At 36.9% G+C, this 21,498-nt stretch overlaps 1 pseudogene; it reads left to right on the forward strand.

Moving 5' to 3' along the window:
- Window positions 1-5,466: 5,466 nt before the first annotated feature.
- LOC116145301 lies at window positions 5,467-8,560 on the forward strand (annotated as a pseudogene).
- The last annotated feature ends 12,938 nt before the right edge of the window (window positions 8,561-21,498 follow it).

Below are 21,498 nucleotides of genomic sequence, written 5' to 3' on the forward strand. Positions count from 1 at the left end.
TGGTTATCTATACGTTCGTCCGATAAAATTATATGATTATGTAAACCTGTTTAATAAAATTTTATAATTTTGTAAATTCATTTGATAAAATGTTAATCACGTAGTAATTTTTTCTTAAAAGAATTATTTTTGATGATCCTAATTTGATTAAAAAAAAAAAAAGGAGGGGTTTTGTTACTGTACAACTATGTCAATACATGAACGTAAAGATGCACTTGTAGAGTGTATAATAAGGACAAAGCCGAAAAAGAGATAAGTATGTAAGAGTTATATTAGATGTATAAATTTACAAATTTGTGATCCCTAATTGATAGGGTTGGTGATATGGTACCAACATTAATTGTATGATAAGGTGACAAATTATATTATTTTATATAATTAATTTGATGTTAATACATTCATAATTACAGCGGTTAAAAATTAAAATTGTGTTGTCGGCTTTTTATATATATAATAGTATTAATCTTTATGTGTCAACCATATCATACAATAAAAATTAATGAATTATTAGTGATATATAAGATAATGTCACATTAATATGCATATATAATTCTTATATGTACGGTAACGGTTACAAACTATTTACCAACCTTAAATTTTGGTTCTCTATATTATAGGTTAATTGAAAGATCAATAAGTTTAAAATATTCTTGAAAGATCAATAAGCCCGAAATGTCTCTGATTTGTAGTTTTATACACAAATCTTTTGATGAAAAAGTACTTTTAAAAATTAAAATGTATTTACCAATAAGAGCTACAATAGTGAATCGTTTATTCTTTGAGTAACACTAGTCTTACAAATAGGTATACAAAGTATCATACAAAAAGACAATTTCTATCCAAAAAATTCATGATTGTCTCTCTCTCTCTCTCTCTGTTCCTTCTTTTAAGGGTAGAGATTATCTATTTGTATGTCTCTTTGTATGCCTTTTTGTAAAGCTAGTATTACTCTTATTCTTTAGTAGCATATATAGTTCTATTTTAGAGTATAAAAATAACTGGTCAAGGTACTTCAACTTATAATTTTAATTTAACTTTTTGATATATCTTGTGAACCGTTTATTTTTACTTTCACTCACAATGATAAATGTAAAGTTGAAGGTAACCACGTTTAATGTCAATTCAACATCCCTTATACACATTGGACTGATGAAGATGAACACCTCATAAAGAGTATCAAAAATAATTCTCTATTTATTATAAAAGATAAATAAATAAAACCTAATATGAAATAAACTATCTTGTTGCAATGCTTCAAGTTTCTTTTAGTAAAGAAACTTAAAAATTAAAAATTAAAAAGAAAAGAGGAAAAAGTGTTAGAAGACAAAATGAGTAGATTAATCATCGTGAACATAAAAGAGCAATTAAATTAAATTAAATTAATTGAATAAAAAAATTAATTAAATTTAATTAATAATAATAATGATTTATTATGGAATCGTTTAATTTTAATGTTAATTATATAAAGATTGATTATTGACGGTTTAACTTTTTATTTGTATTTTTTTTAAAGTGTGAATGTTTATATTTGAGAATTACAGATTATTTAGTATTCATATAGATAAATTAAAACATTGAGTTAGTATAATGTAATCACGCCAACAATCTCTATTTTATTTTTTATTTTTTTTCTTAATTTTCTTGAAACAATGTGTTATAATTTTCACTCAAATAATTATTCAATCAAAAACATTTAATATTTGAGAGATTGGTATAATTAAAAGTGACCTCGGATTGGTACTTGTTAATTGGACCCAGTTAACGAGTACCAAACTACCAATACGAGGTCATTTTTAATTATAATAATAAAAAATTTGATTTCACTCACATTCTTCGTAAACTACCTAGAAATACAAAATAATCACATAATTTTCTAAGACCCAATTAACGAGTACCAATACGAGGTCATTTATAATTATAATAATAAAAAAAATTGATTTCACTCACATTCTTCGTAAACTACCTAGAAATACAAAAAAATCACATAATTTTATAAAGATTAAAGACCCAAAACCCAGTTTAGTCAAGAGTTTTCCTTGGAAGCATAAACAAAAATTAAATTAAATTAATTACAAATTATTACAAATTCAAAACATATAATTAATTGATTAATTAATTAAATTAATCTAAATGAAACAAAGAGTGTCACTGTCACATGGCATGTCCACTCTTCAACTTGATATATACCCTCTAGTAAACGACTTGTTCCCACCCAAAGTTTAGCGAAACCCCAGTTTTTACCACTGGTTTCATTTATTCCAGATACCTACCCTTAAATTAACACTGTTAATTATTTTTAGTTCTAACCTAGATGCAGAAGATGCTATTACCATCCTACCCTTAAGAAATAAATTAATAAATTATTTTGTAACCCCCTCATTAGTAGAATTAGAAAATAATTAACTTACTTTCAAATTTATTTCAATGACACCCTCTTCTTCATCTGCACATCATCCTCATCTCCAACCACCTAGCCACAGCCACTACCACCACCACCGCCTAGCCATTATCGCCACCCAGCCATTGCCGCCATTGCCACCCAGCCACTATCACCACCCAACCTTTTTTTTTTTTTTTAAAAATCTACCCTTTTTTAATTATAAAAAAATTAAAATAAATGAAAAACAAAAATCAACCACCGTCGTCAACCAACAAACCGCCGTCAACATTAACACAGAAAATTGGGGGGGCTGCTTGCTGTTGTGCGCAAAAGGCAGGCACAAAACAGGCGCGTCTTGGAAGGGCTTGCTAGCGCGCGTTGGCTATGGCGTGCGTTTGGTGAAGTGGGCGTCTGAGTTGGTTGAGGCAAAACAGAAAACAGGTGGTGAGCAGGTGAAGTTAGGAGGGTGATCAGCAGTGGTTGGTTGGGTTCTTCGACCAGAATCAAAGCAAAAACACTCCAAATAATCAACAACCAATACCCAAGCTTCAATTTCATCAAAAATCCAACCTTCAACAAAACGCAAAAACCCTAGGTTGAGTGGCAGACAATGAACAGTGGCTGCCGTGGTTAGAGAGGATGGGGGTTTTGTAGGGAAGAAGTCGATGAGTTGGGGGGTGGTGGTGGGAGGGGTTTTGGATGCCCAAATCGGCCGGAATCGGGCAAAGAACGGTTGCATGACGTCGTTGCTGTGGCCGGAGAACAGCGTGTGCAGTGCAGGGAAAAAGGGTGGGGTTTTGATGGTGGGAAGCCAGGGGTTCTTTTGGTGGTGACGGGGAACACCAACAACGCCAGATTCCTACCAAATCTGACCGGAGACGGGAATGCTCGCGGTTGGGAAAATTCGCGAAAAAGGGCTAAATTCGGCCAAAAACATGATCGATGAGGCAAGAAGGCTATGCAATCGGGCTCGGGGTGATGAATTTTGTCGGTTTTGGCAAAGAATCTGGCTGGATTCAGCTCAAATCGATCGGCAGTAGGCCGGTAGGTGAGCCTAGTGGTGGCTAGTTGAGAGAAAAAATTCAGGGCAATTAGGACAAGAAGTGCAAAATGACAACTTTACCCTTGGACCATTATTTTAAACATTGTTCTATTCCTTTAAGGGTGTGTATCTGGAATAAATAAAACCAAGGGTAAAAACTTGGTATTTTGCTAAACTTTGGTTGGGAACATGTGGTTTGCTCTATACCCTCCTTGAGTCCCTTCAAAACTTTTAATTCTTTTCACTTTCATCCCTTCCCCTTCTTTGATTTCTTAAGACTTTCGTCCCTTTTGTTAATTCTTTTACCTCTTTTCTTCTCTTTCTCTTCTTCTTCTTTCTACAGCGTCCATCGAAAGCACACAGCTCTCAAACACAAAACAAGGTAGAACAATATTTTGCCACCCAAGATTTAGCAAACGACCTTTCCCCCCCATCAAGTTTCAAAATTACACTTTTCCACCTTCGGTCATGTTCTGTTAGCGTTTTTCCTTCTGAAAAAGGGTAATAGGTCAATTTACATAAGCGGCAAAAATAAAAAATAAAAAATTTGAAATCATGGTGAGTGTCGCTGAGTGGTTGCCACATCCCACTGAAGTTGACTTTGAAATAAAAAAAGGGAGAACGAAGAGTTGGCTGCCTTTTCTGCCTATTCTTTGGTAGCTCTTCCTGCTCTCTAGATTTGAAGTGACTGGCGACCTGGGGTTTTTGGTCGTGTGATCAACACATCTCCTCATCCTCTCCAGTAAGTTTACACCATATCCGTTTCTTTTCCATCTTTGGCCGACCTATTGACGACAAGGACGTAGCAAAGGTAGCGGCTTTCTATTTAGGTGTCTTGTCGGGCTGAGATAGTTGCTGCGTTGTTGATTGATAATGGGAGTGGTTTGAATGCAAGAAAATTCCGGCGACTGGCGACTTAGGGATGGCGACTAACAAAAAGCCGGTTGTGGGTTTTTCATGTTCTGTGATACTGAAGCGACTGGGGACTCAAGGTTGGTGACTAATGACGACTGAGAAAAAAAAGGTGAGAAAGCGGCAAGCGGCGAGTGAGAGAAAAATACTGACAACGACAACTTAAGAATCTTTTTCTGTTGTTGTTTTTGTTTTAGGTTAAGACAAGTTATTGTGTGTTTTTTGTTTTGTTCTTGTGTTATCACAAACATTTGCTCTTTATGACCTGTTGTACCATTACATAATGGAACTACATAAATGAAATTTTTTGTAAAACATCAATTTGGCAAAGTCAGATCACACTCTAATTTAAAGGAAGTCTTGTTGAATTTCATCTTATTTCCTTCGTTATCACAAACCAGCAGATTGATGAAGTGAAAACGATGTAGCTGCTTTAGGGATGAATAATTAAAAGGTTGGCTCGTGAATTGCTTTTGTTTTCAAGGACCAACATGCTGAGCCATATTTGTACCCGAAATTAAGAAGAATTAGTACTTGCTCCTTGAAAAAGATTCATAAAAATAATAACGATGTATAAATATCAGTTGGCTTGCTAACTGATGTAAGTTTTTTGCTGTTGATAATTGAGACAACCATATATCACCAAGATTTCATATGTTTATTCTTTCTTCTGATGCCCAACATGAGAGATCAGGATATTAATTTCAACTTTCTTATTGCAGGTTTTTTTTTTTTTTTTCTTTAGTTTTAATTTAAAATGTTTTGGCATGTTGCTGGCCTCTATTGATGATTTGTTGTCAATGTAACTGTGATTGTAGAATCCCTATTATTGGAGGAAAGGAGTTAGATTTGCAATGGCTCTTTGTGGAGGTTACTTCTCGTGGTGGTATTCACGGGTAAGTTAAAGCTTTTATTTTGTTTTTTCTTAATAAATCTGATGTCTGATATTTGCTCTTTGTTGTTTTGGATGTGCACCTTATTTTGCCTAATGAATTGTCCTTATTTAAAAAACATGGTTAATGTATGAGCAGTTCTTTCACTTGTAATAGAAAGTTTATTGTAGGATTATGGCGGCTGACATAATAAAATAGTACTTCTGAGTTTTATTGATTTAGAGGTAAGCCATATGATAATGTTGTTGAACTTGTTGGTCATTGCTTTGATGGCCCTCTACATGTCCATGTCTATGAGCATGATTCTGAAGGATTTTGGATCCATATTTCAAGCAATTGGTGCTGCTGAAGAATCAAATGGTGAATCTGCTACAATGGCTGTTACATGACGATAGTTTAAGAGAATTGTGATCATGTTTTTATGAGTATTAATTTTGTAGGAGATAGATTAAGCTTCGGAAGCTGGTCAACCATGTTTTTTGTGCAAATTCCTTGAAAGTAACTAAAATATTAAAGAATGGTATATTTTTTGTGTAGGGTATGATTCCAGCGATGATTTCAAATGTAGAGCTCATGTTAGAAAGATAGATACATCATGAAGGCAAGGAGATTGAAGTATTCTAGGAATTTACGGTTTTGACAATAGAAATTATTTCCAAGACAGCTTTTGGAAGCAGTTCTTAGAAGGAGAAAAGATATTTACTATGTTGACAAGATTCGGTGTAATGTAATCAATGCCAAAAATCATTATAAAATTTAATCATCTGATTTGATAAGGCAAAGCTTCGTCTTTGTAATTTTGGAATTTGTGGCTACTTAGTTTTGTACTTTTGCTTCTCTATTAATTCTACAAAACCATTTTTTGTCTTGGCAGAAAGTTTGTGGAAACATGTTTTGTTTGTATCAAATTCCCTATTTTTATTGGGTTTCAATTGACAAAATTTCTTATAATTTTCTATTACTGTAATTTTATAATCTGGATTCTTATTTTTCAGATATTAGTATGCTATGATTTAGTTTTATTTGTGTTAAAATAAACAATATTTAAAATATTAATGCCAGCTTTAAGGGTTTTAAATTTAAAAAAATCTGGCGGCAACTTCATTTAAAACATTCTTTTTAATAAAAAAAATTGGAAGGACAAATTCTCATATATAATTGAGAACATACCAGTAATTTTATATTATCAATGGGTATATTGGTATTTGAATTGTTGACATGATATAAAACAATAAAAAATCATGAAGTCCAATATTAAGGGTATTTTCGTCTTTTCAGTCAAATAATAACGGAAAACACTAACCGAACATAATGGAGGGTGGGAAAGTGTCATTTTAAAACTTGATGGGTGGGAAATGTAATTTCACTAAACCCTGGGTGGGAAAATGTCGTTCTCCCACAAAACAACAACAAACCAAGAACCCACACATCCTTCCTTCTTCCGCGTTCTTGAGCTCTCTCTAATGGCTGAAACTAACCCCTAAAGAGTTCTTCCTCTTAAAGCTTCAAGCTTTAATCTTTTTCAATTCAGCTGTCTAATGGCTATGCTCACCACCTCCTTCTCCTCCTCCTTCTTTCTTTTACTTCTTTCTGAAACTTCTCTTTCTTCTTCTTCAGCAACAAACCCGGATGCTCAACAGTTGATCAACTTCAAACTTGCTTTACCAGACCCTTCTGTGCTGAAAAACTGGCAGCAAAACCAGAACCATGTAGTTTCAATGGTATTAAATGCAATGAAACAAGAGTTTCTTCAATAGACCTCACTTCTCTCCATTTAGACACTGATTTTCATCTTGTTGCTTCTCATCTTTTGACTCTTGAAAATCTCCAAACTCTCTCTTTGCAAAACACCAATCTTTCAGGCACCATTTCTCTCACCCTTGGATCTAAGTGCAGCTCATATTTGACCTCCATAGATCTGTCTCACAACAGCTTATCCGGGCCTCTCTCCGTTTTGTCCAACCTGGGTTCTTGTTCAAGCTTGAAAAGTCTCAATCTTTCAAGTAATCTTCTTGCTTTTTCAGGGGAAGAGTCTGGTGTGTTGAAGATCAGTTTGGAGTCTCTTGATCTTTCTTACAATAATCAGATTTCAGGCCCCAATTTTGTTCCATGGATTGTCTACAATGGTTGTAAGGACTTAAAGTTGCTAGCTTTGAAGGGTAACAAATTTACAGGAGAGATAAATGTGACAAAGTGCAAGAATCTAAAGTTCTTGGATGTTTTCGCGAGCAACATCTCAATGCCCGTGCCTGCTTTTGGTGATTGTTTAGCGTTGGAGCATCTTGATATCTCAGCTAATAAGTTCAGTTTTGATATTGTTCATGCAATCTCACCTTGTGAAAAGCTCACTTTCTTGAACATTTCAAGCAACCAATTTGGAGGTCAAATTCCTGTGCTTTCTTCAGCTGCAAATTTGCAGTATTTCCTCCTGGGAAACAATCTTTTTCAAGGAGAGATTCCTCTGCAACTAGCTGATTATTGTCCAAGTCTTGTCAAGATCGATCTTTCTTCGAATAATTTGTCGGGTACGGTTCCCAGTAGCTTCAGTTCTTGCTCTTCATTGGCCTCTCTTGATATTTCTTATAACAAATTCTCAGGCGAATTGCCTGTGGACACTTTCTTGCAAACGAGTAGCTTGAAGGAGCTTGTTTTATCCTTTAATTATTTCACTGGAGTTCTTCCTCATTCTTTGTCAGAACTCACCAATTTGGAGACTTTAGATCTAAGTTCAAATAATTTCAGAGGTTTAATTCCTGCTAATTTGCGTCGGCATCCTGGAAACTCTTTGAAAGAGTTGTATCTTGCTAACAATTTGCTTACTGGTTCCATTCCTCCAACTCTTATTTACTGTTCACAGCTTGTTTGACTCCATTTGAGCTTCAATTTTCTCTCTGGAAGTATCCCTTCAAGCTTGGGGGCTCTGTCCGAGCTTCAGGATTTGAACCTGTGGTTGAATAATCTCCGTGGAGAGATCCCACAGGAGCTTGGTAACATTCAAACATTGCAGACATTGATTCTTGACTTCAACCAGTTGTCGGGACCAGTGCCTTCTAGTTTAAGCAACTGCACCAATTTAACTTGGATCTCATTGTCGAATGACCAGCTGAGTGGTGAGATTCCTGGTGGATTGGCAAGCTTTCCAACCTCGCGATTCTCAAGCTCAATAACAACTCCTTTTATGGTAGCATCCCGCCGGAGCTTGGTGATTGTAGGAACTTGATTTGGTTGGATGTTAATACCAATAACTTAAATGGATCCATCCCTCCTGCATTGTTCAAACAATCTGGTAAAATCGCGGTGAATTTCATCGCGGGGAAGATATGTGTACATTAAGAATTGTTAATGTAGTTGACTAAGTAAGCAATGAGAACCCCCAGTTTAGTTTACGGGAGGATGTTAATGAAAAAGGAAAATATGTTTAGTTATTAATCTACTACAGTTAGGATTGTTCAGTTTACTAAGTTGTTAGCAATTTGTTACAGCAGTTAGATTCAGTTACACTTTAGTTACACTTCAATGCTTTTGTTAACAGAGCACTATAAAAGTGCTACCTACTGTACAGTTATTTTTTAAGCTGAATAATAATACAATTCACGTGAGCTTCTTTGACTTTCCTTTTCACTTTACTTTTTCTTTTCTTCTCTCAAGTTTCGTTCAAGAACTGATATGGTATCAGAGCCATGAGACTAACGTCGAAAATGGTAGATCTGTCACAGCTCACTCCCAGTCCGAACAACTCTGGCCAAAAACTGACTGCCGATTCTATCAATTTCACAAATACAGCCCCTATGTCTTCCACTACTCTTCCAGCAATCTCCCCAAAATTAACCAGAAACAACTACAAATTCTGGAAATCGCAGATCTTGTTCGCTGTTGGTTCGCATGATTTAGAGGAGCATCTCACCGGATTAGTTTCTTGTCCAGCTCCATTCATCAAAGTTCAACCTGAAAGTTCTGATGGAGCAGCTGAAAAGAAACTCAATCCAGCTCATAATCACTGGAAGAAAGTCGACAAGTTACTTGTAAGTTGGCTCCTTGGATCTATCTCAGAGTCCATGTCTAATGTTGTATGAAAGTGTCAATTTGCTGCTGATATTTGGATAGTTTTAGAGAAAGAGTTCCTCACTGAATCAAGAACCAAAACCCTACACATCAGAAATTTATTGCAAAATACCAAGAAAGATAACCTTAGTATTCACGAGTACTTTGTCAAAATGAAGGGATTTGTTGAAATCTTATCTGCTAGTGGAATTGTAGTTACAGATGAGGAGTTGCTAAATTACATTCTTGATGGTTTAAACTCTGAATATGATGCTGCTATAGTCAATATTACTACAAGGTTGGAGTCTAAATTAGATCCCCTTTCTGTACAAGAAGCACAAATAATTCTGCAGAAATTTGAACTAAGGCTAGAAAAAGCCAATTTAGCGTTAAACACAATTATAGGTACTGAATTTCATGGTGGATCTGTACATCTAGCTAATGTCACCACTGATGAGTCCAACAAAAAATTCCACAATGTGCAGTCCTCGTTCAATACTGGGCAGAATCAATTTCAATCACCACAGTCTCAGTCTCTTATTTTCACTCCTCATGCCTTCACATCTCACCAACCTAGTTTTGGAGCTAATCAATTTACATCACAAAACCATCCCTATTCTCCTCAGTTTACGTCACAGAACCATCCCTATTCTCCTCAATTTGGTGGTGGCAGAGGACGTGGCAGGGGAGTTGGAAGAGGTAGAATCATTTGCCAAGTTTGTGGCAAAAGTGGACATCTTGCCCTTAGTTGTTATCATCGATTTGATACAAACTTTTTGGGAGGAGGTAATTAAGTAGGAAGAGGTCAGTTTGGCAGCACCAATTTACCAAGAACATCAGAAAAAATTCAAGGTTCATCATACCCTCCTTTCACCCTATCACAACCTCCACAACTTCCCTACAACTCCTATAACTCCACTACATTACCTTATCCTAACTCAGACTCACAAAATACCACTTCAACTTACTTTCCAACTGGATCCAATATAGCTTCAGCACAATCACAAATGCCTACAGGATCTCATTCACCCACACCTACTGGACATAATCAAGTGTTCTTATCTCAGACTCATCCACAGCACCACTCACATCCCACAGCCAACTATATTGCTGCTCCTTTAACTGTCTAGGATGCATCTTGGTATATGGATTCTGGAGCTGCCGACCACGTCACATCAAACCTAGCACAACTGTCAGTAAATTCCACCTACAAAGGCCATGAGCAGCTCCAAGTTGGAAATGGTGAGTTACTTCCAATCACTCATACTGGTTTTACTTCATTACCTTGCTCTTCTAGGTCCCTTTATCTCAAACATATTTTATGTGTACCCCATATCACTAAAAATTTACTAAGTATTTCCAAATTCACTAGAGACAATAGTGTAGTAGTTGAGTTCTTTGCTGACCATTGTGTGATTAAGGACAAACAATCCAAGGCTGTTCTTCTTCAAGGAAGGCTTAAGGATGGTCTTTATCAACTCCAAATTCCAGCTCCACAATCTACTTCAACCTCAAATCAGGCTGCTGGTCCTTCTACCACAGTCTCAGCCTTCAATTCCACAACCTGTTCTACACCACAAACTACCAATTGTTTGTTTTCTCCATATTCTGCTGTTTGTAATAATGAGGCTCATAATAATTGTCTTTCTAATGTTTCAAGTGATAGACTAAATGATTCTGCCACTTCATTTGTATCCTCTTGTACTGATGACACTATTAGCAATAAAAGTCATACCATTTCATCTATTTCAGTTGCAAAAAGTAGTGGTTTGCTATGGCATAAACGCCTAGGTCATCCTAATGCTTCTGTCCTTGCAAAAATTCTACAGTCACTAAAATTAAATCACACTGTTACTAATACGTTTGAATTTTGCACTGCCTGTCAATATGGAAAACTGCATCAGAATGTATTCCCTAAGTCTGCCTCTAGAGCTTCACATCCTTTAGAACTAGTATATTCAGATTTATGGGGACCATCTCCCATTCCCTCACCTGAAGGTTTTAAGTATTACATTCAGTTTTTAGATGATTATAGCCGTTTTACTTGGATTTTTCCTTTAAAAACAAAATCTGAAACTCAACTCATTTTTAAACAGTTTCACAAATTGGCTGAAAAACAGTTCAATACTAGTCTAAAGTGTGTACAAACTGATTGGGGAGGGGAATATAGGAGCTTAGTTTCTTATTTTAGTGATCATGGAATTATTTTTCGACATCCATGTCCCCATACTCATCAACAAAATGGGAGAGTAGAGAGAAAACATAGGCAAATAGTTGAACAAGGCTTGACTTTGCTTGCTCAAGCCAGCATGCCCTTAAAATTCTGGTGGTTTGCTTTTCAAACTGCCACATACCTAACCAATAGGTTACCTACACCTGTTTTGTCTAATCTTTCTCATTTTCAAGTTCTGTTTAACAAAGTTCCAGATTATACAGCTATTAGAGTTTTTGGTTGTGCAGTTTACCCTTACCTTAGGCCATACAATTCTCATAAATTTGATTTTCACACTAGTCAATGCACTTTTGTTGGATATAGTATGCATCACAAAGGATACAAATGCATGGCTTCTAATGGCAGAATTTACATTTGTAAAAGTGTTAAGTTTGATGAATCTAACTTCCCCTTTGCTTCCTCCTCACCTTTTCAGTCTCAAACAGCTCCTAATATCCCTTATTATGGTTCAGCTCCCTGTTCTGTCCCTAATCAGTCCACTCCACAAATATCTGCTCTTCCTGTCAATTCCTTATCTCCTGTTGTAACTGACCATCATTTTTCATGTCCATCCATGAATGATCAGCAGAACTCATCACTACTACACTCTCCTACCTTAGCAGACTAGGTTCATGAATTCTCCTATGTCAATCCCAATGCTAATCCCATTAATGCGTCCACTTCAGTTTTAGATAGTCCTACTACGTATCAGCCTTCTAATTCTCCTACTGTTAGTTGCTCTACAAATCAAATCAATCAGTCCACCTCTGTTAGTCTCACAAACCACAATAATCAACACCATGAGTCCTTTCCCTGTGATAAATCCCCTGAACCTATTCATCTTACAGTAGCCCTTCCTTTTGATACATCATCATTCAAGCCAGCATCACATTCAGATTCACCTGAGGGTATTCATCTTGTAATTGACCTACCAATTGAGTCAAAACCTTTAAATACTCACCCCATGATTACTAGGTCCAAAGCCAAGCTTCTTAACTCTATATTAGTCCCTTATATCACTACCCCTTCTCACCTGGACAACAGTGAACCAGTAAGTGTAGCTGAAGCACTCTCTCATCCCTCTTGGAAAGCTGCCATGGACAGTGAATTTACTGCCTTACTCTCAAACAACACTTGGGAGCTTGTTCCAGCAGAATCACATATGAATGTTGTAGGTTGTAAGTGGGTTTTCCGAATTAAACACAACTCAGATGGTTCTATTCAAAGATATAAAGCCCAGTTAGTTGCTAAAGGCTTCCAACAAACTCCGGGAATTGATTATCTTGAGACTTTTAGTCATGTCATCAAATCCTCCACAATTAGAGTTGTACTTAGCCTAGTTGTCACCTATGGATGGGACATCCAACAAGTTGATATCAATAATGCCTTTTTGAATGGAGAACTTAGTGAAACAGTGTATATGACTCAACCTACTGGATTTATTGATCCTGCCAAACCACTCCATGTGTGCAAACTGGTCAAGGCTCTGTACGGACTAAAATAGGCTCCGAGAGCCTGGTTTGAAAAACTCAAAACTGCATTTCTAAAGTGGGGATTTGTTAGTTCAATAGCTGATCCAAGTCTGTTTATTTACAAGCTCAATAATCTGGTGGTTTATGTATTAGTCTATGTGGATGATATTCTCTTAACTGGAAGTAGTTCCCAATTAGTTCAAGAAATAGTGCATAAGCTAAAGGATGAATTTGCCTTGAAGACCTTGGGATGCCTTGAAGACCTTGGGATCCCTTAAATATTTTCTGGGTTTTGAGGTATGCAGGTCAGCCTCTAGTATCCATATGTGTCAAGAAAAAAATGCCAAGGATTTATTGGTAAAAACTGGCATGATGGACTCTAAACCCTGCTCTACTCCTATGGTGTTAGGAAACAAACTAACCCTTGAAGACAGTGACCTATTTGATAAACCATCACTGTATAGAAGTACCATTGGGGCCCTGCAGTATTTGACTTTGTCCAGACCTGATATTGCCTATTCAGTTAACAAGTTAAGTCAATTTCTCAAGGCTCCTACTCAATTGCATTGGCAAGCCTGCAAGAGAGTGTTAAGATATCTTAAAGGCACAACCAGCTTTGGGATTCAGTTTCATAGAATTCACAGATTCAGTCTAGAGTGCTTCACTGATGCAGATTGGGCAGGAAATATTCAAGATCGCAGGTCAACCAGTGGTTGCTGCATTTTTCTTGGGCCTAATCTCCTTCAATGGAGTGCTAGAAAGCAGAAGGTAGTGGCTTTATCCTCCACAGAAGCAGAATACAGAGCTCTTGCTCAAGGAGCTACAGAAATAGCATGGTTCAAAAGTCTGTTTTCTGAAATGCACTTAAGTCTCCTTACCATACCGATTGTGTGGTGTGATAATCAGAGTGCTGGATCTCTTGCCTCAAATCCAGTACTTCATGCTAGGACCAAGCATATTGAGCTGGATGTTCACTACATCAGGGAACAAGTTATTGCTAACAACTTAAAAGTCCAATATGTTCCAACTGAGCACCAAAAAGCTGACATCTTCACCAAATCACTGTCAGCCTCACGATTTGAAATTCTTAGAGAAAAACTGACAATAGCTGCTTCTCCTGTGAAAACTGATGAGAAAGTTGATGTGAATTTGTGTAACTCTGAAAAAGAAACTGAAGAAAAAAAAAAAAAAAAAAAGTGATAGTGTTCTAAAGTATTCTGATGATCTTTAGTTACTAAGTTGGAAAATTATAGTGATTAGAGAAGATGTGATATTGTTCCAAATGGTCTGTGTTGATCTGTGCTCTGCTGTTTTCTGCTGGTGTCCAAATGGTCTATGCTAATATGTGCTCTGCTGTGTTCTGCTGGTGTCCAAATGGTATGTGCTGATCTGTGCTCTGCTGGTTTTTCTTTTTGGTTAATTGTTCTGCTAGTTTTCTTGTGCTGGTTGGTTGCCATTACAGAGAAGAAAAGGCTGATATGTGTGGATGGTTGATATGTGTGGTGTGTAAGGGAATTGCTTTGATATGGTGTATATTGCAGGTGTTGAATGATACTGCTTGAATGTTGCATTAGTACTCGGCTGGTGACTGTTACTCCAGTGCAGAAATGTACTAATATGTGGGATGTGCAGTTTTGATTCTACTTGTATTCAGTGCTTTGCTAGTGTTGAATGAAAATGCTTTGAGCAGGTGTATACTGTTAGTTGTAGTAAGTGTGCAGAAAAACAATCTGGAAATTGATAAGTGAGCAGCTGAATGATAATGCTTTGACGATGTGGTGTGTATTGTAGGTGTATACTGCTAGTTGTAGTAAGTATGCAGAAAAAAAAAAAAAAAAAAATCTGGAAGTTGATAATGTGGTGTGTATACTATCAGTGTAGTTATTATGACAACTTGGAAGTGATAAATTGGCAAAACTCCCAGTTCAGTTTATGGGAGGATGTTAATGTAGTTGACTAAGTAAGCAATGAGAACTCCCAGTTTAGTTTACGGGAGGATGTTAATGAAAAAGGAAAATGTGTTTAGTTATTAATCTGCTACAGTTAGGATTGTTCAGTTTACTAAGTTGTTAGCAATTTGTTACAGCAGTTAGATTCAGTTACACTTTAGTTACACTTCAATGCTTTTGTTAACAGAGCACTATAAAAGTGCTACCTACTGTACAGTTATTTTTTAAGCTGAATAATAATACAATTCACGTGAGCTTCTTTGACTTTCCTTTTCACTTTACTTTTCTTTTCTTCTCCCAAGTTTAGTTCAAGAACTGATAATGATGATGAGTATGAGGATGAGCCGGGATAACTGCTGTTGATGGTGTCATACCTTGCAACCTTGAGGACAAGGTTGAGTCGAACGGGAAGGCAATGTTAGGATTATTTTAGAATTAGCAAAATTATGTTAAGTCTTAATTTTATTATTATCTTTTATAATTATGTTAAGTCTTTTATAATTATGCTATTATCTTATTAGGATATAATTAAGATTATCTTATTATCCTTTTATAATTATGATAGAATATCTTATTAGATTTGAATTAGACAATTAAAGTCCTTTTGGGAGTCATTTGGAGTCAAGTGTAAGGCTATATAATAGCCTAAATCTAGTTTGTAGTTATCAATGAAGAATTTTGTCAATTAATCTCTGTATCTCTTGTTCTTGGAGGTTTATGTTTCTCATATAAACAGATCTTATCCCAAACCCGATCAATATACAAACTTCTTATACAAATTCAACCCATACAAACTGAGGTGTTTTATTGTGAACAAATAATTTTAAATTAGAGATAATTTAAACAAATTAGAATGATGGTATGTCAAACATATAGAGTTGCCACATCACTTTGTAGGGAATAGTTTGTATAATTCATTTGTATATGTAGCGTTACTAAGTAACTTGTATTTTTAAGGTCTCATTGTTAATATTTAATTAAATAAGCGTGAATTTGTAAATTCTTAAATGAGTGAAAAATAAAATATTAAATTGGTAGTACTTCTGACTTACCCAGGTTTCATCTAACAATAATGTTATTGTTAACTTCGAATTTTTTCATTAGGAGTTGATATATTAATTTGTTGAAGAAGCTCATAAATTGAACTTTCATATACACAAAGAAAAGGAATACTTTAAACAACAAATACTAAAAAAAGTTCCTGACTAATAAAAGTTCTTTTTTTTATTATTCATTAATTTTCTATCTTGTGAAGGTCCATATTTAAAAAAAAAAAAAATTAATTTCTAAATTATATATACCTAAGTCAATTCTATATGATCATAGAATTGATAAGATTTCGTATTAAAATATCACAAACTAACTTGAAAATAGAATTTTGGCAAACTCATTTCAACATTTTTCTACTAGAATGAGTTATATATATTAAAATTTAGTTATGGCCTTTAAAGCCACATTTTAGGTCTATACTTCAAATTTATTGAATTGCAATAAATTTAAGACAAATAAATAGTGCTTTCATTCTTTATCAACATTTGTTTATCTCTCGATACTTGAAACAATTTAGAATAATACGAAACCAAAACAAGTAAATACACACAAGTAAAGAGAAAGAAAAATACGTGCAATCTACCATAATTTACTAAATTAACAGACTACGTTCAGCAAAGTTAATATTATTAAAATAATATCTAATCTCTCTCATTATAATGAATGTTTATTTGTCCTATGATTTACTATCTCACTCATACAGTAAAATAATAAGTTTATATACTAAGTTTAAAAAGTAAATCTTGGTATTATAAGGATTTATTTTCCTAAGCTCAAACTCAATTAAGAATTAATTACTTAGAGAAATCCTACAACGACTCTTCAACGCGTCTGTGTGGCCTGTTATTATTGAAATGGACGACAACTCCAACAATACCTATTACAAACATATCAAAAACTTAAAAATAATAATCATATAAAATTATTTCTCATTCATTTGTGCGTCGTTGTGTTTAGAATTAACCGTCCTTGAAAGATTCTTTCCCTTTTGATTAATTTTTGGCAATAGGCTTCACCATATGAGTACAGGGTCGTTCTTGAAGATTGAGTCGTGATTTGTGAAAATGAAGAACTAATTTTATATTAATCACCATAAAAAAGATTGACGCACCTGTTTGGTCAATCTTATCTCTAACATCTAACTAAAAATTTTTAACTTGTAAGTTGTTGGGGAAATTCATTTTGAAACATTTTGTCCTCTAATCTCATATGGTTGTTAATTAGATATTTATTCTACTAATTATATCTTCATCTTTCACATGGCCAAGTTGCAAATTCTTGATTGATCTTTCAACGTCACCAAAGATTTGCATGCATTTTTTTATTCATTTTTGTTGATACAAGATTTGCACCAACTAGAGCGATCCGACTAACCTTAGCAGAATCAGAACAGATTGTGTATGATTATGGATAACCATCAATGTAATGAATTGGAAACATTAAAGTAAATAACAGAGAGAGTTTTTATCAGCGAGTTATACTCTTGACCCTACGTCTACTGTTCTTTGTATTTGTTGTGAGAGCTTATAATAATAATCCTAAAATAATTTACTAACCCCTTTCTCATCGTTGGAGGAGGTTTATATACAGATTATGTACAAAGGAAATATCGAAAATAAAGGGATTACAATTAAGATTGAAATGCAACTCCGATATTCTCGCGATTGAGTACTATGATTACGCCAAGGTTGTTGTCAATCTGATCCCTTCCGAGATATTCAGGATTTGAAGTTATCTGTGAGCTGGTTGAAAACTTATAAGGATTGGTCACAACTAGCTTGTGCTAGGTCGAGCTACAACTCGACGAGCTTATGCTAGGTTGGATAATTGATTGAGTCGAATTGATTCTGGATCGAGCTATAACCTATCAATTCTCCAAGCTTGATCGAAAAATCACACACAACATCTACCCTCTGGTGTTCGGTGCTCGTTTCGAGCTTTGAAGACTATTACCTGATTTGATATCAAGCTCGGACTTTGTCAGTTATGTGCTGAATGTAGATTCGATCAAGCTTTATAAGTCAGACTCATCCCGATCGACGTGCTCTACACTTGGCTTTTCCTCTGCTGTGATATTCTTGACAGACTCAGAATTTAAAATGAAGGGCATATGTGTAACTTCCACGTGGTCATGTTGCATTAAATGCAATAGCCTTGGGAAGTTACTTTTCGTCGCACGTGGGCGACTAAGCTTCTCTTTGATGAGAGTTACCCCACATTGGTGGGTACTCACCAGGGGTGGCAGGAAGCGGAGGTGCTTAAGGAGGATGCCTTGGCTAGGGTCGAGGTGGCAAAGAAAGAGAAGGACTTGAAGCAGGCCAAGCTTGAGCGGCTCAAAGAAGAGATCGAGGCCTTTGAGGTCAAGAAAAGGGAGTTCCTTGACAAGATCAAGGCAAGCGAGACTGCTCGAGCAAAGGCTGAAGTGAAAGCGGTCGAGGCTGAGAAGAGTTTGACACAATAGTGGGGTGCCAATAACAAGCTGAATTCTCCGCTTACCTCGACTTAGAAGGCTACCTTAGACTGGGAAGCCAAGTATGAGAATGCCTCGCTCGAGCTTACTAAGGAGGTGGAAGGTCGTAAAAGGGCCGAGGTTGAGGCTAAACAGCTTAGGCTCAATATCCAAGAGCTGAATTTGGCCATCACGAGCTGTGCTTAGGAAACTTCGGTTTTCCTCGTGCAGAAGTTATGGGAAGCTCATCCCTCCCTCGATTTTTCCTTCCTTTTGAGGGCTTATCAGAAGAAGGTCAACATAATGAGGACTATGGCCCAGGGCATGGAGTATGTTTATTTGGACGACTCTGAGCCCGACGGCAAAGGTGAGAAGGAAGTCGAGGAGGGAGAAGAGGATGTTAGTGTTAAGCAGGAGGTCAAAGATCCAACTCTTCTGGCCACACTCTGCCTATTGCTACCGACCTTCCTCTGGTCGAGACTCCAAAAGATGTCCTGACTTTTGCCCCTGAAGAGGCTGCCAAGACTCATGTTGTCGACGATCCTTCCACCCTTATTGGCGACGAACTCCCTGGTCTTGTCGGCGATGATGCCCCCGCTCCTCCTACTGCTTAAAGATTTTTTTTTTTTTTTTGTATCTCTCTCTCTCTCTTTTAGTTTAGTTTGTAACTAAACTTACACAATCAATGAAAAATTTATGTTGCACATTTCTGTCGAGCAATTTTTATTTATGCAAAGTTGTTTCAATCATCCTAATCGGATTTAGCATAAAAAATTTGAATTTGCTCCAAGTTACGTGTAGCTCACTTCTTGAGAAACTTTTTGAACATATAAGAAAATATTGTGCGACAGCTCTGAGTTTAGACTGATTGTCCGTCTCGAGTTTTGGTCACTAGTTTATGACTGATTTTTCTTCTATGTGTTTTACTCGAGTTTTTCTGAGTTTAACTTCGTCGATTCGAGGAATTTCTCCCGTCATGAGTTGAGTTTTGGCATGGTTTACAAAGCTAAGCTGCCTTTTTTCAAGCTCTCGACTCTGAGTTTTGGATATGATCGCATAGGTCGTGACTTTGAATCAATATGCCCTGGACGACCTTTCTGAGGACTAGGTCACCCACTCCGAAGTTCCTGTTTTTCACCTTGGAGTTGAAGTATTATCTGGCTCGTTGTTAATAAGAGACGAGCCTCAGCTAAGATTTGGCTCGGACTAAGCGATGACCATGGTTCTCAGGAACAACCACTTCAGTGCAACATGAATAGCTTGATTGTAACATTTCTAAGATTCTTTCCTGCAGCTCCTGATTGTCGCGACCCCTCCTAGAGTCAGGAACCTCATTACTTGGCAACGTACTGAGGTGATTACACTTAGATCATCCAAGATCGGTCTTCTAAGGATTACATTGTAGGTGTTCGAGCAATCCATCACTAAGAATTCTGCCATCACCATCCTAATCTTGGGTTCTGGCCCCAGAGTCACAGACAGGTCGATTGTCCCCTTGGAGACTAGGTTGTCCCTGGTGAATCCATAAAGCAGCGATGGACACGCCCTCATGTCTCTCTCTATGAACCTCATTTCTTGGAAAGCTCCCAAGAAGATGATGTTCGTTGCACTGCCATTATCGACAATCACCCTAAGTACTCGTGCGTTACCGATCACGATCTCATCATGATTGTGGCGAGGAGATTCTTCGCACTAATCCATGATAAATCCTATCACCTCGCTTTCTTGTCTGGGTCGCTTTGACACCTTTGTTCACATCTTATTACTCAAGGGACCAAGTCTGTTCTGGCCTCTCGAGCATATTGCTTGTGAGAGCGCCTTGAGCTCTCTACAATGTCGGGACCCTCATAGATCATGCCTACCAGGACCTCATTGTTGTTTAGGGCTTGCTGGATCTAATTATTCTGCTCGCTTGCATTCTCACAAGCTGGTGCCTCCTTGACAAATTCTTTTAAGTGGCCCTTTCAAATCAGATCTTTAATGGCATCCTTTAAAGCCCGACACTCATTGATGTTATGCCCGATGTTCTAGTGGTATCGACAATATTTCTACCGATCTCTTCTGCCCAAAGCTTCCCTCATCTTTTTTGGAGTGGGCAGTCTTTTAGCCTCACGGAAAACTTTATATATATGAGCTATGTCTTGAGTGAGGGGGGTTGCCTTTCCCCACGATTTTCTATTTTCTGCCTCTTTTGGAACCTATTCCAATCCCTATCATTGCGGTCTTGGCCCCTCCGTTTATCTGTTGGACGATCTTGTCGCCTGTCTGAGGCTCTTTGTGGTGAGCTTCTAGCTAGGGCAGCTAGAAAGCTTTCTACTCGCTGATGTTTAGCAACCTTCTGATAAAACTTCGCTAGGCTCACATGGTCTTCACTTTGGAGCTCTTTCCATAACTCCGTTTGCGGCCTGATGCCTGCAATTAGCAAAGTCCATATTGATTCTTCGAGTGCATCCGTGACCTTTGTTTGCTCATTCTGAAACCTCTTCAGGTATGAGGTTAGTGTTTTTTCTCTCTCATGATGAATATTGCTTAGGTAGCTGAACGACATTGCGAACTGCCTCCTCACTTGGAATTATTGTAGGTACAGCGAGAAGAACTATTGCCAAGAGCTAATTGAGTTCGCCTTGAGCCTTTTGTACCACCTCTTAGCATCCCCTACCAATGTGACTGCGAAGCATCGGCACTTTGCCAAGTCACAGACTTGGTGTAGCTCCATCAGGTTGTTGAAAGTGTTTAGGTGGTCTCTGGGATCTCTTTTCCCACCAAACTTGTTTTCTGGTGCCCTTAATCCCTAGGGAAACGGGGCCTGGCGAACTTTCTCTATGAAGGGAGAGCTCACTATCTCTTCCATCGCATTGTTCTTACGGGCTTTTAGATCATCAAGCATTTTTTGCACCCAATCTAAGTCTTCGTTGTAGGGATTGCCTTAGCTGGCTCTGTTCAGCCTTACCTTGAGCATGTGAGTTCAAAAATCTGTTGCCTGTGAGCCCCCTCCATTGTGCACATTGATGCGCGAGGTTTAGTCATAATGATTGGGCTAGTAGGTGTTATCATGCTCATTAGTACATTGTTGGCGACATTGGTTATAACTGGAACGT

Source organism: Pistacia vera, unplaced genomic scaffold (assembly GCF_008641045.1).
Source record: "Pistacia vera cultivar Batoury unplaced genomic scaffold, PisVer_v2 Contig1144, whole genome shotgun sequence".
NCBI lineage: Eukaryota > Viridiplantae > Streptophyta > Magnoliopsida > Sapindales > Anacardiaceae > Pistacia > Pistacia vera.